The sequence below is a fragment of the Macrobrachium nipponense genome, chromosome 23 (genome assembly GCF_015104395.2).
Source record: "Macrobrachium nipponense isolate FS-2020 chromosome 23, ASM1510439v2, whole genome shotgun sequence".
Lineage (NCBI taxonomy): Eukaryota > Metazoa > Arthropoda > Malacostraca > Decapoda > Palaemonidae > Macrobrachium > Macrobrachium nipponense.
In genome coordinates, this window is record NC_061090.1 from 80259776 (window position 1) to 80272712 (window position 12937).

Sequence of the window (12937 nt, forward strand, 5' to 3'; positions counted from 1 at the left end):
GTTCCAACTATTCGCAGGTTCTAAACATTCGCGGGAGGGTCTGGTACGCATCCCCGCAAATACGGGGGGTCCACTATATATGGTATCTCTAAGATACAAAACCAGATTACCTAATGCTCACTGGAAGTTATGAATATCAGTCAGTATATACTGAGAGATATGTTCAAAGAAACACTTTGTAATAATTCATGCAATAACTTAACTATGTGCCAAGATCTGCTTTATGAGACCTTTAACAACAATTACTGTTACTTAGAGTAGGTGGGCATATGAGTTCCCCATTACTATCTTATTATTAACCCACTGACTGCTTGTTGCTATTTGTCTACTGTTAATTTCCCTCTTTATCTTTTGCCCAAGAGATGAAAATTATAACAAAGCCAAACACAATATAAAAATTGGCCTGTAACTAAATATATTCCAAGGTTACAGGTTACGTTAGGTATGGTAAGGTTAGGATATATCCCTGTAATTTCCATTACTGAACATTTTAGCACAAGTTAAGAGAGTTGGTAGCATACAGAACAAAGGGTCAAGGCCATGGTATGTGGAGTACTAACCTTACTAAAAATTATATACAATAAAAGTTGATCAGCTTGTCTGAAAGTGTAAAATTTTGGGTAACTCTAAAATGACCCCATTCTGAATTTTGTCCTACAACCTTTTGATTGCTAAAGAAGGTCACACCTGAATGCTCTCTCCTGTAGCTTCAACAGTACACAGTTTGTGATGTGCTTCAAAGGATTTTTCAATTTAACCAATCACACATATAGATCAATGTAAATTGTGTCCCAAGTTGTTGATTTTTTCTAATCTAACCACCATGAATAATTCAATGAGTATCCACACATATTGTTTCCTTTCATTTAGATGTTTCCATTTAATGTGCAAAAATAGCAGGCAGGCAGGTCTAAGCAAAACATTGAGTTTTATATTCATGCATGAGTGGTTTAGTGCTTTGAAAAACTAGGCATTTCCAAAATCCACAAAAGGATATGCACCAGAATTTTATGGGGTAGGACACCAATCAGGTAAACATGCTAGCGTGGAAGAATTTCATTACAAAGATATTGTTGTCAAAATACGAATGAGCAAATAGCTATGATTTGGGCACAAGAATATTTTGTAGGCAAATAAAAATTAGAGATGGAAGTGGCACCATTGAAGAAAACAGAAAAAATAGGTAGTTAGATATGCCAGAAATAAAGATGCTCAGATGGATGAGTGGAGTGAGAAAAGGAAATATGATACAAAATTAACACATTAAAGATAAGTCACTGAAGTATCAAACAAACACCAAGAGTCAAGACTGAGATGATTTGGACACCTGATGAGGAACTGAGATGATGGGGGACATATTGCAGGAGATCACTGAAATATGAGCTCGTAGGGACAAAACAACACAGGAGAGGAAGGCCTAGGTGAAGATGGAGAGACTGCATTCAAAAAGAAATGAGACATAGGAACTGATGAGGGAAAATACAAGATAAAAATGCCTAGCAAATTTGCATTAAGAATATCAATCGATTAAGTTGAGGTGACCAGAGAACATTTTTCAAAAACAGCAATAAAACTGCCATGGGCCTCTAGTATAGGGTAGGTTTTTCTTGTATATGCTAATTCAATTTAGAAGTTGCCAGTACAGTAGCCTCTTGCCTATCAAAAAATGAAGCAACTTTCCCCATCATCCACTCGCTTGGAAGTTCTTTTTTTTCTTTCTTTAATAAAATGCTAGCCTAGGTAGCTATAATGAAAACCAGTGATATTCAAGTCATAATTTAAAATATTTTTTAGAACTGTACCTAGCCTAGGTATATCTAAATATAGTACAAGGATAAGTAGTAGTGACATTTTGCCTGGATTCATTGCTCGGTAAACTAGTACTCCTAGTACCTTAAGTTCCGATTGGTACAACCCAGGCAAAGCCTCCTTCATCCAAGTAGGATGTGGCACCCCAGGTTAGGCTCGGGAAGATTGTAAGGATATGCCTATGGTGCAGACCTATCCTTACAAACTTAGGTAGGCTATACCTAGGTACCTACTACCTACCTACCTAAGCTAACAACTTCCCCTCAGCTGCATTTTTTGTCGCCTTGTCCACGCTATGGCCTTCCATTATCCATACTCATCAGGCTTAATCACACTGACAGTGACTCAACAACAGAAACATCATCACTCTTCCTCAGCTGGGATAGGTACTCACTACCTACCTATTGTTGACTTTGTTATGGTGGTCCAGCCTACCCTAAACAATTACCTACGCTACACTGAAAACTCCTGAATCATGCACAAAACTTCCGCGGACATCAAAGACTGGTCTGAAATGGGGCAATTCATCTAAAAATACCTTACCTGCAACGCTTGGTGACATGAGCGATCAGTTCGTTAAACATTGCTTGAATTGTTAACGTATTTGATTCCCGCCATAGTAGTCGATCATCATACCGAAACCACCGCAATTCCCCGGTAAGCACCGAGATTACCTCATGCCGAATATGTCGGATTTTGATGAAGCCTTTTCAAGGAATAGATAGAAATACTGTAGAACTGATACCAAAAATACGATGGTGAATACATAAAACAAAATCCAGGAAGCTTTAGTGCTTGATATTTATTGCAAATGGAAAAGTTCTGGTCAAATGCGTTCATTCGGGCTGTAATTACCGTCATCGCTGTATATACTTCTTCATAACGGGGGTTTATTACATTAATAAGTTATTTGCACAACAGATTAGGATTCGTGCTCTTCGAGAGCGATCACCCCGTCATAAGATATATTATGAATTCAGGCCTTAAGGAAAATGTCGAATGGTCCGGATAATTTCGGTAACGAAACTTACCGGAAACCTTTAGAGTTTGCGCACTTTTGTTTACATTTAACAAGATTGAACGATTCTTCTTCTTCTAATTTCCCCGATTTAGTTCGGGTTCAAATCAGGTGAGTGTGTCTGATAGCAAAGATATCACCTTATGAAGTAAATAATTAACCTAAATTACATGCCTTGGATTTTTCGACAATTTTAATTCATTCCTGCCCACATACAGGGTGGACCATAATGATGGGACACATTTTAATTGCTATTTTCTCGGATTACAAAAATGACATAAAATACTACATATTTTTATTACATAACTGATACACAGGAATTTAACATGCTATCTAAGATTCCAATATTACATCCCTGAGATGGTCACCATCACGATAAAACATTTCAAGAGCTCGATATCTCATATCACGTAAAGTGCGGTTTAGCCTATCAACTGGAATAGCTCTAATCTCTCTATGGAAATAAAATTTGATGTAATATTCAAATTTTAGATAACATGTTAAACTCCTGCGTATCAGTTATTTAATAGATATATTTAGTATTCTATGTCATTTTCATAATCCGAGAAAATAGTATTTAAAACGTGTCCCACAGTGGCGTAGCTAAGGGTGGGCTTGGGCGGGCGCGTGCCCAGCCATGAGAATCCCGTGCCCCCACTGGCCACGGGCCCACTAAGGCACCTCTATTGACGAAATACTTTTAAATATAATAAATGTTTTCCTTCAGCTTGGAATCAACATCATTTGTCTCTTAAATGCATGCTCACTTAATTTAGTAGCAGATGACTTCAATGCAGGTAGGGATATTGATGCAAGAGGACTGATATGCCAAATAAATGCTAATTTTGTTGTGAGGTTAGTTATCATGATATATATTCTTGGTAAGGTAGATCAATTATCAAATTTGCTATAGCAAGCTACATAACCTTGACTTGGTAAAAGCTGTAGAATTATTTGAAACTGTAACAGTTCAGCTTGAAGAGATGCGTTCAGATCCATTTTCTTTTGATCCTTTTAGGGATGAGGTGGAGAAGAGTTCAACAGCTCACGGTTTTGATACTTCAGAGTGTAGACCATCAAGGAAACGTAAAATTTCTACAAAATTGCAGTTTGTTCTTGTTATTCTATCGGAAAACAGCCAGGTAGCGCACACTTTGACCTCAGTGTTATGGATTCAGCACGAATTCACGGTTTTCACCCTACCGTAGACCATGTGTTGTCAGAAATGGAAAGGCGGTTCAGTAATGAAACTTGCATTACAGTCAATTAACCAACAAAGTACGGAATTCTTATCTTTCGAGAAAATGTGCGGACTTATTCATGCCTATAATGCTAATGTGAGGACCAGAGATTAAGACAGGTAGCTGGGATACTGATGATTTATTTATGTTGTTTTTGATTAGCTGACCTTGTGTCAGTACGGGCTCTTGCTCACAGAGCTGCCCGTAATGATTTATTTACAGAGAAACTGGGTTGACATAGACAAGTGCAGACGAATAAGTAGTACAACGACTCGCACCGCGAACAGAAATGACTCTGAGACAGTAGATTTGTGTTTTCTTACAGACATACATTTAGATATATTAAGGCGTACGAATAATGGAATTGCATGTGTTATACATCGGCGGAAAGGCCGCAGAACGCTCTATCGGATGGAAGCAAGAACAACGCGACTTGATGATTGGATACAATGAAAATAAGGAAAAAAAGCGTTGTCCTTACACTAACACTGAAGATCTCAAACATGAGCTGTACTCTGCAAAACGCATGTTAGACAGACGCTACAAGGACGTAAGTGATACTGAAAGGACTAAATCATTGTCAGACTTACTAAAAATTCTTAATCCATGTGAGGAGGCATTTCATGAATTCTGCAGACTAGCCATAATTTCTGTAGTGTTACCTGTGTCGTCAGCTTCAGCAGAGAGAAGCTTCTCTGCTCTGAAATTAATGAAGACTACTCTCAGAAATGCAATGGGCAATGCCAGATTAAGTAATCTTGCTGTGTTATCAGTATGCGAGTTAAAAGACTAGATTTAGAGGAATTTGTTGATAGGCTTGCAGAAAATCACAGGAACAGGAGAATAATAATTGTTAAAATGAGTCATGTCGCAGTAGTCTGCTGCTTCAACATATAATGTATAGCAAAGCAATTTTTTTCAAATTTTGTTACTTGCAATATATATATATATATATATATATATATATATATATATTATATATATATATATATATATTTAGTTCATCCATTTAATTTTTGATCAAGAGTACCTATTACATAACAGACTTATAAAAAGTATTTTTTTTTATTTCCATGCTTATGTTTTACAACTTCTATATGCACAGGAATTAATGTGTTTTGCATAGCTCACTTTATGTTTTTTAGTTTCAGATCTGTAATTCCTATGGTGTAATTACGTATAATTATAATGTACCTGATATCTGTACATCTCTGTTTTACCTCATATAATACAAGAGAATCACAGATACTGGTATAATGACTGAATATCCACCGCTGGTCTCAGAATATGCCCTAATACCCTTCTCGTATGGCTTCAGAATGCCTCTGAAATTTATCACATTTCAAAATTTTCTTTGGGGGCCTTACAGTGCCCCCAAAACCCCCAGCTGTATAGGCTTACTCCATTCGCCTAGTGCTTGGAGGAATAATCTTACTATTCCTTCAAGGCTCAGTGCCCCCCTAGGTGCCCAACCACCGACAGCCTCCTAGCTGTGTCAATGGTATCTCATCATTATGGTCCAGCCTATACATACATACATACATACATACATACATACATACATACACACACACACACACACACACACATATATATATATATATATATATATATATATATATATATATACGCACACACATACAAACACACACACATATATGTATATAGTATATATATACATATATATATATATAATATATATATATATATATATATATATGTGTGTGTGTGTGTGTGTGTGTGTGTGTGTGTAGGTAATGTATATATATATATATATATATATATATATATATATATATATATATATATATATATATATATATGTGTGTGTGTGTGTGTGTATTTGTGTGTGTATGTATGTATGTAATGTATGTATAACTGAATCACGAAAGTTTGGAATGTGATAAATCCATAAATAAAGGTATAAGCCCCGAAGGAAAAATAAACAACGGAGTTTCTGCAAGATCTTTCGACTCAACGTCCTTTACTCAGCAGATAAACTGACTTACATGAGGAATTGACAGTACAAGAAAGGTTGTATGGCTGACAGATAGGGATTATAAGGAGATTAGTGCCTAGAACCCGACACACCTGGAGAATGAGTAACCTTCCCAAACAATCATAAATATGGGTACAATTAAAAAAAAATAGTCAAGGACAAGACAATGAAAGGATTATGTAGGGCGACAGCTATTCAGAACTTTGGTAAACAAAAACATCTTCACAATACATATTAAACATACATATACAACGAAGATATCTCTAAGGCAACTAATTTGTATTTAAGTCATACATACATACACACACACACACACCACACACACAAACGACACTATTATATATATATATATATATATATATATATATTATACATACATATATTTATATATATATACATACATTAATATAAATATATATTATATATTATATACATAATTTATATTTAATATTATATATATATAACCACACACACACACACACCCACAATATATTATATTATATATATATATATATAGATATATTTATATACATATACACACAATTATATATACATGATACACACACCACACACGACACACACATATAGTTATATATATATATATATCTATATATATAATATCAGTATATTATATATATATATAATATATTTAACATTCATTCAGACCGACGACGTTTCGCAATGTCACGTTGCGTTATCAAGGCCGAAATTTACAAATATAAGTAAAGACATATAAAATGTTAAACAATTAAAAATATCACTAGAAAGACATTGACATGGTCTACCTAAACACGTCCCCGTACTTTCATTGATATTATGATTTTTCCTTTTTAAATCTTTTATAAAGGTTTTTAAGTTAGGCTACATATCATCACTGACACACTTGCGAAGAACGGGTTCCAGTTTACTTTGATGTCGGTTAGCGAGTGATATTGCATCTGCTCAAAATTTACGTGTTTAACAGAATAGCACATAAAATCACACGTCGCCAAATCTCATCATACGAATAAACAGATATGGATGATACCGACAGAATAAATTACTTTAGTTTGTCAATGAATTAAGACGTCTCTCTTTCAACTGAGGAAAACTACAAAACTTTTATGGATAACTATAGAAATATTTATATTTCTTAGTTTTCTAATCATTACACTACTAAAAGCTGTACTGCTGTCGCATCACAACACTGGATTTTCTGTAGATAAAAATATAGTTGTACATATTATATAAATGATATTCATAGGGGTGAACTGCTTAATATTATTTAAAATTCCAAAGAAAAATAAACAGCAAAAATAAACATCTAGGTACCCACGGAGTTTGCCGGAATAACAGTTTTTTACAAGCTGCAAAAACGTGGTATATATAACAAAAATATATAAGTTACAGCTTATGAAATAATGAAAAAATTCCATCAAAACTGAATACTACTACCGTGGTCTGATTCCGGCAAGTCGTCGACCGAAGTATTTTCCGTCTCGTTTACTTATTTGTAGGTATGCTTATACTTTGCATTTGCCCTTCTCTTTACGTTTTTTTTCGTTCATCTCTAATGAGCTGGTACTCAACTCAGAGCCGACTTTGCTCGTTAACTGATTATTACCGAACTAGATAGGTGCGGTAGAAGTCTGCAGTTTGACGAAGATTCGTAATGATCATGATAGCAAATATCCCAGAGGATAATGAAGAGAAAAGGATAACAAAGACCCATATTTAAAATATATGTTTATTAAAAGTGTGAGGATGACAACAAGTTGAAAGATTGTAATACCCTTGTACATTCTAGTATGTCAAACTTAATATAAACGATACAAGGGTATAATGAACTTTTTTTTTTTTTTAGCTGGGCTGTCGGTCTCCATAACACCACCGCCCTTTCTTCATTGTTAAATTCTATGAAATTTGTTATTTATGAGAGCCTAACGCTAGATGGTATTTATCCCGGCATACCAGTCTCGGCGTGAATGGAACTGAATGTCAAATTTAGGCCAAAAACCAAACACTGGGACCTATGAGGTCATTCAGCGCTGAAACGGAAATTTACGGTAAAAGGTTTGAAAAGTGTAACAGGAAGAAAAATTCACAGTTGCACTATGAATCAATTGTTAGGAGAGGGTGGAAAGTACGTTAGAATAAAGAGAATACGAAAGGAGGTACAGTAAAAACGAACGAAAGGGGGTTGTTGCAGCTATGGTCTGAAGGAATGATTCATAAGAATGATGAATGGTTAGGCGAATCTCACGCAGTGTTGGTTAAACTGCACATAAACAAACAGACACGCAAACAGAACAATCGATATAAAGTAAGAAAAATGAGATTATGCTTTAATTACCCTGAGACCTTGAAAATACGACAGCTCAGGAAAAAAAATTATTGTGGAGAATCGGTCACCCAACATCAAAACACCAACCTGCCTACCAGGCAAGGCAAGTGTCATTAAAGATTCAAGGTTGAGATCAATAAAACATTAACCCGTGACCTTGTAAGGTACGTCAAAGTAAAACGAAAACTGGGAAAATAAAAGTAGTAATAACGATACCGGACGACTACATTCAATGATGAGTGTATGCAGCATTTTGCACGGTCGTGCGAACAGAGTATGTCGTCTCAAATTTATTTATACACATTTTGTAATGTTCACCTAAATTTCTCTGGCTGCTTAATGGCGAATTATATTTTTTCTCTGTTCTTTTGCCTTCTTTGAAAATGTCAATCCCATGGTCAATCCATTTTTTTAATAGTTTTCGATGTTCTTTTGTCATATCTAAACATGAATTTGATCATAAAAGAAGTCTTGGGCGAAGCCTAAAGCAGCAGTTTCAGTCATGTAATTTTGTGATAATAAAGAAAGTTCGTACCCCGACGTTTGGTTACCGTAACTCTCTCTCTCTCTCTCTCTCTCTCTCTCTCTCTCTCTCTCTCTCTCTCTCTCTCTCTCTCTCTCTCTCTCTCTCTCTCTCTCTAAAAGTGAAATTGCACATAGCTTCGATACCAAATCACACAGACACTCAGCAGGGAATAAGTTAAGTGGGAAAATAAAAATGCCAACACACTTCTTCAGTGGCCACCATCACAGTAGAACTGAAGACCAAAAAATTATTTTTCTGTAAAGAAAAACGAATCCATTTTAGCCTTGAACTGCTAGTGATACATTAGAGTATTTCTTCTTTGTTTTATTCGTGCGGTTTAAATGAGAAAATTTATGTCGTCAAATATCTTCTCTGCAATGAAATCAAACAAATGAAATCAAACAAGACTGATAAAATAAGGTAATGAACATGAACCACCTCAACGCGCAACCTGGGAACTCCCTCCCTCCCTGGTATCCGCCACCTCTCTGATAGAAGTCGCGTGATACGGTACGACTAACCCACATATCAGTTAGAGAGAGAGAGAGAGAGAGAGAGGAGAGAGAGAGGAGAGAGAGAGAGAGAGAAGCAGTTACATAGTTTAGAGAGCTACAAATAATTTCTTGCGAAATATATAAAAATGCACTGCTTTAACAATGATCATCATTGAAGAAGTCGACGATGAAGCTGACTTCAAGTTAGCGAAGTTAATGATGCCTTCTCAACAATACGAAAACATTGCATGTTTTGAAAGACATTGCTGGTGTTACGTAAAGATGGTGAAGATCATCATGATGAATTCACACAAATAATTAAATGGATCATTCGAATAGTAAGACTGATACGAGATCAGAAGTGCCGAAAAAGACTTGGTGGAATAGAGGACCCACTCGGAGAGGACACTGACCACAAATGAAAGTGATAAAACGTCCTTCGACCAAAGCATGTCGCAAGTTGTGGGATCGTCAGTGTAGGTACTCCGCTTTTTTTTTTTTTTTAATAATCCGGTCTACGATAGGTCGGGAATGTTAACGTGCTTATTTCTAGCACTAGCCCTAGTGGTAGTAGTAGCAGTTACTAAAAGAAAAAAAAAAGTGTAGCAGAGGTACTACTAGTTGTATTGGTGGGGCGGGGGCTGGAGACGGTACCCCGTCGTAGTATTATCATGAAGGAGAACTTTCACCACGCAGGTCAGTGGCCTCCCCTTCAAAGCTCGGTTCACACACACACACACACACACACACCAGCCCTTCTGCCTTGTCTCCTCCTTCGTCGCGCAGTCCTTTTACAATTACGGCTGTGGTTGGCCTTCTGAGGAGTTATTGCCCTCGCTTAGTGAGTGCCTCTCTTTCACGTCGACCTCCAGCGCTTGGTATAGACCTAAGCTACTGGGGTCTCTTTGAGTGGCTCGACTTCTAACGCCCTTGTTATCCTCAGACGTGACTCTTTCTTCTTCTTTCCACCTTTTGGAGGTGTTCCTGTTTCATGCAGTCTGGTCTTTGTTGACTTTCTTCCCAAGGTTCACGTACTTCTCGAATAAGTAATGTCATAAATTAAAAAAAAATATATTTATAAAAGTTGCAATTTTCAGTTTCAACTTTTCTTTTTTATGTGTTGATTTTTACTGTTCATTTGTCTTGCCTTTTTACATGGAACTAGAACTCAACTAACACTTTGAATTGTGTTTTCCAGCGTATACAGCTCTCGCTTGGTGTAGCAGGTCTGCCCAAAGATAAAACCCTCTCACCTTGAAAAAAGAAGAGGAGCTCATTTCAAGTCAGCAGCTTAGCAGACGATTAAGAGGGAAAATCTTGAGAGTGTAAGTACTCCAGGTGACATCAGTCGAGGTGTTCGTATCTTTAGCCATGAATATCTGCCATTTGAGATTGTCACCTACCTCAAACTCTTAATCTTCTCCATGACGAAGCCATGTATATCGATGGCTTTTTTTTTTTTTTTACAGAGACATAACTCCGGACTTTCTCTCTCTCTGGAGGTCATTAACCTAAACTAATCTTTCTATGGTCTCTCTCTCTCTCTCTCTCTCTCTCTCTCTCTCTCTCTCTCTCTCTCTCTCTCTCTCTCGTAGATAAATCATGCTTATTACACTCTATTGACATAAATTATACTAACGTAACTAGACATATCTGATTCGATTATTCTTTCTTTGTGAATACCTTCGCAAAAATCTGAAATCTCCTCTAGATTACGTACACAATTTTACCACAGAAAAGCAAATCTGACTCAGTCTCAGGATACTCGCTCTTTCGTATGTCGAAAAATACATTTATACAAATACAGCATGCAATCACATTCATCTCCTAGAGTCCCTCCACCCCCCAGCCCCCCAAAGCAAAGATGATTCACTGCAAGGAACAAGCCGAACGACGCAGGTACACACCGAAATGGGGATAAACAGCTTGTTACGAATAAGCAATAAATAAGCAATCCACCGATTACTAACTTGCATAATGTATCTAACATCAAAACGAGGCTGACCGCCACTGTTCTGTCCTTGGCGAATAATAATAATAATAAAATAATAATAATAATAATAATAATAAAATATATATAAGAAATAACCTAAAGCTATTTATTTGAAAGAAATGCTGTCTTAGATCACACACACACACACACACACACACACACACACACACACACACACACATATATATATATATATATATATATATATATATATATATATATATATATATATATATATATGGTGCGTGAGTGATGCTTGACATGCCTTTCGTTAAGCGTAACAAATTCCATGTACTACTCATATTTCTTCCACTTAACAGACTTCTTACAATTGTAGAAAAGATCACGCACACCTTAGTTGGGAAGTTTGTCCTCTTTATCGCCACCGAATCGTTCGAAAACCCGAGAAACAGACGCCAAAAGAAGACAGCAAGCAAGGAAGGAAGGAAGGAAGCAAAGCAAAACAAACCAGAACAGCAGAAGAAGAAGAAGAAGAGACCTCTATCTCTCCTCCTCGTCCCTGCATTATAACAGACAGATAGACGTGTAACGACGGCGCTCTTTCACTTTCTATAGTCGGAAGTTCGTTGACCTCCGTTCTCAAGAACAAGCATGTGCTCGCGCGCCCCCGCGTATATGATTCTTTCCCAATTCTTCTCAGTGGCGTTTCTTTGTTCCTTGTTGATTTGGGTCGCGCTTTTTCACGATCATGTTGGTGCTCCTCCCTCCCTCCCTATTTCCCTCCCACCGGAGCCCATCGATCACTTTTACTCTCCTGAATGCTGGCGTCTGACTGCTGCTCCTGCTGCATTGGTATTCTTCCACATTTCGGGTCGATAATTATTTACATTCGTATTTCTATTGGCGTTCATCACATTTTCCAGTTAATTCCGTTCGTGTCCTCTTTCCACTTTTTTTTTATTTAGTTCTACAAACAGGCGTCACAGCAGTCGTGGTCATCGTTGGTGGGAAAGGCGTACAAGTATCCACTATAGAATATTTCACCGTCTTGAGAGAGAGAGAGAGAGAGAGAGAGAGAGAGAGAGAGAGAGAGAGAGAGAGAGAGAGAGAAATTTGGAAAAAGCGTTTAGATAATTCACTTAATACTACTGTGTAGACTTGGCAAGCGATCAAAACAGAGAGGAGAGAGAGAGAGAGAGAGAGAGAGGTGATAAAATCTACACCTGCCCATCAACACTCCTCTCCAGCTGCTTTCTCTAGTTCAGTTCGTGATACGGAAGAGTCTTGCATATTCTCACCTGACTAACAGTGATCAATTCCTTTCCTCGTCTAATTACATTCTACCAAAGTACGTGAATTCCTGGTCTCTCTCCTCTCTTCTCTCTCTCTCTCTCTCTCTCTCTCTGCTTCCAATTCTCTCTCTCTCTCTCTCTCTCCACTTCGATCGTATGCCAAGTCTACACAGTAGTATTATGTGAATTATCTAAACGCCTTTTCTCTCTCTCTCTCTCTCTCTGAGGGGATTTAAACATCTACATTTCAATGCCACGCATTGTAATGTCTGCTATTACGA

The 12937-nt window shown here is 37.0% G+C and overlaps 1 protein-coding gene across 5 annotated transcripts in view; it reads right to left on the reverse strand.

Annotated features, from left to right (window-relative positions):
- Positions 1–12937, reverse strand: part of LOC135201925 (uncharacterized) — a 292895-nt gene that overhangs the window by 26367 nt on the left and 253591 nt on the right. Inside the window, exon 1 of one of the 5 annotated variants that reach the window (XM_064231226.1) lies at positions 2841–2873. The exons of 1 other annotated variant lie outside the window; for it this stretch is intronic. The gene's annotated coding sequence lies outside the window, so the exon portion shown is untranslated. 3 more of the 5 variants (XM_064231217.1, XM_064231237.1, XM_064231230.1) reach the window with 3 other exon arrangements.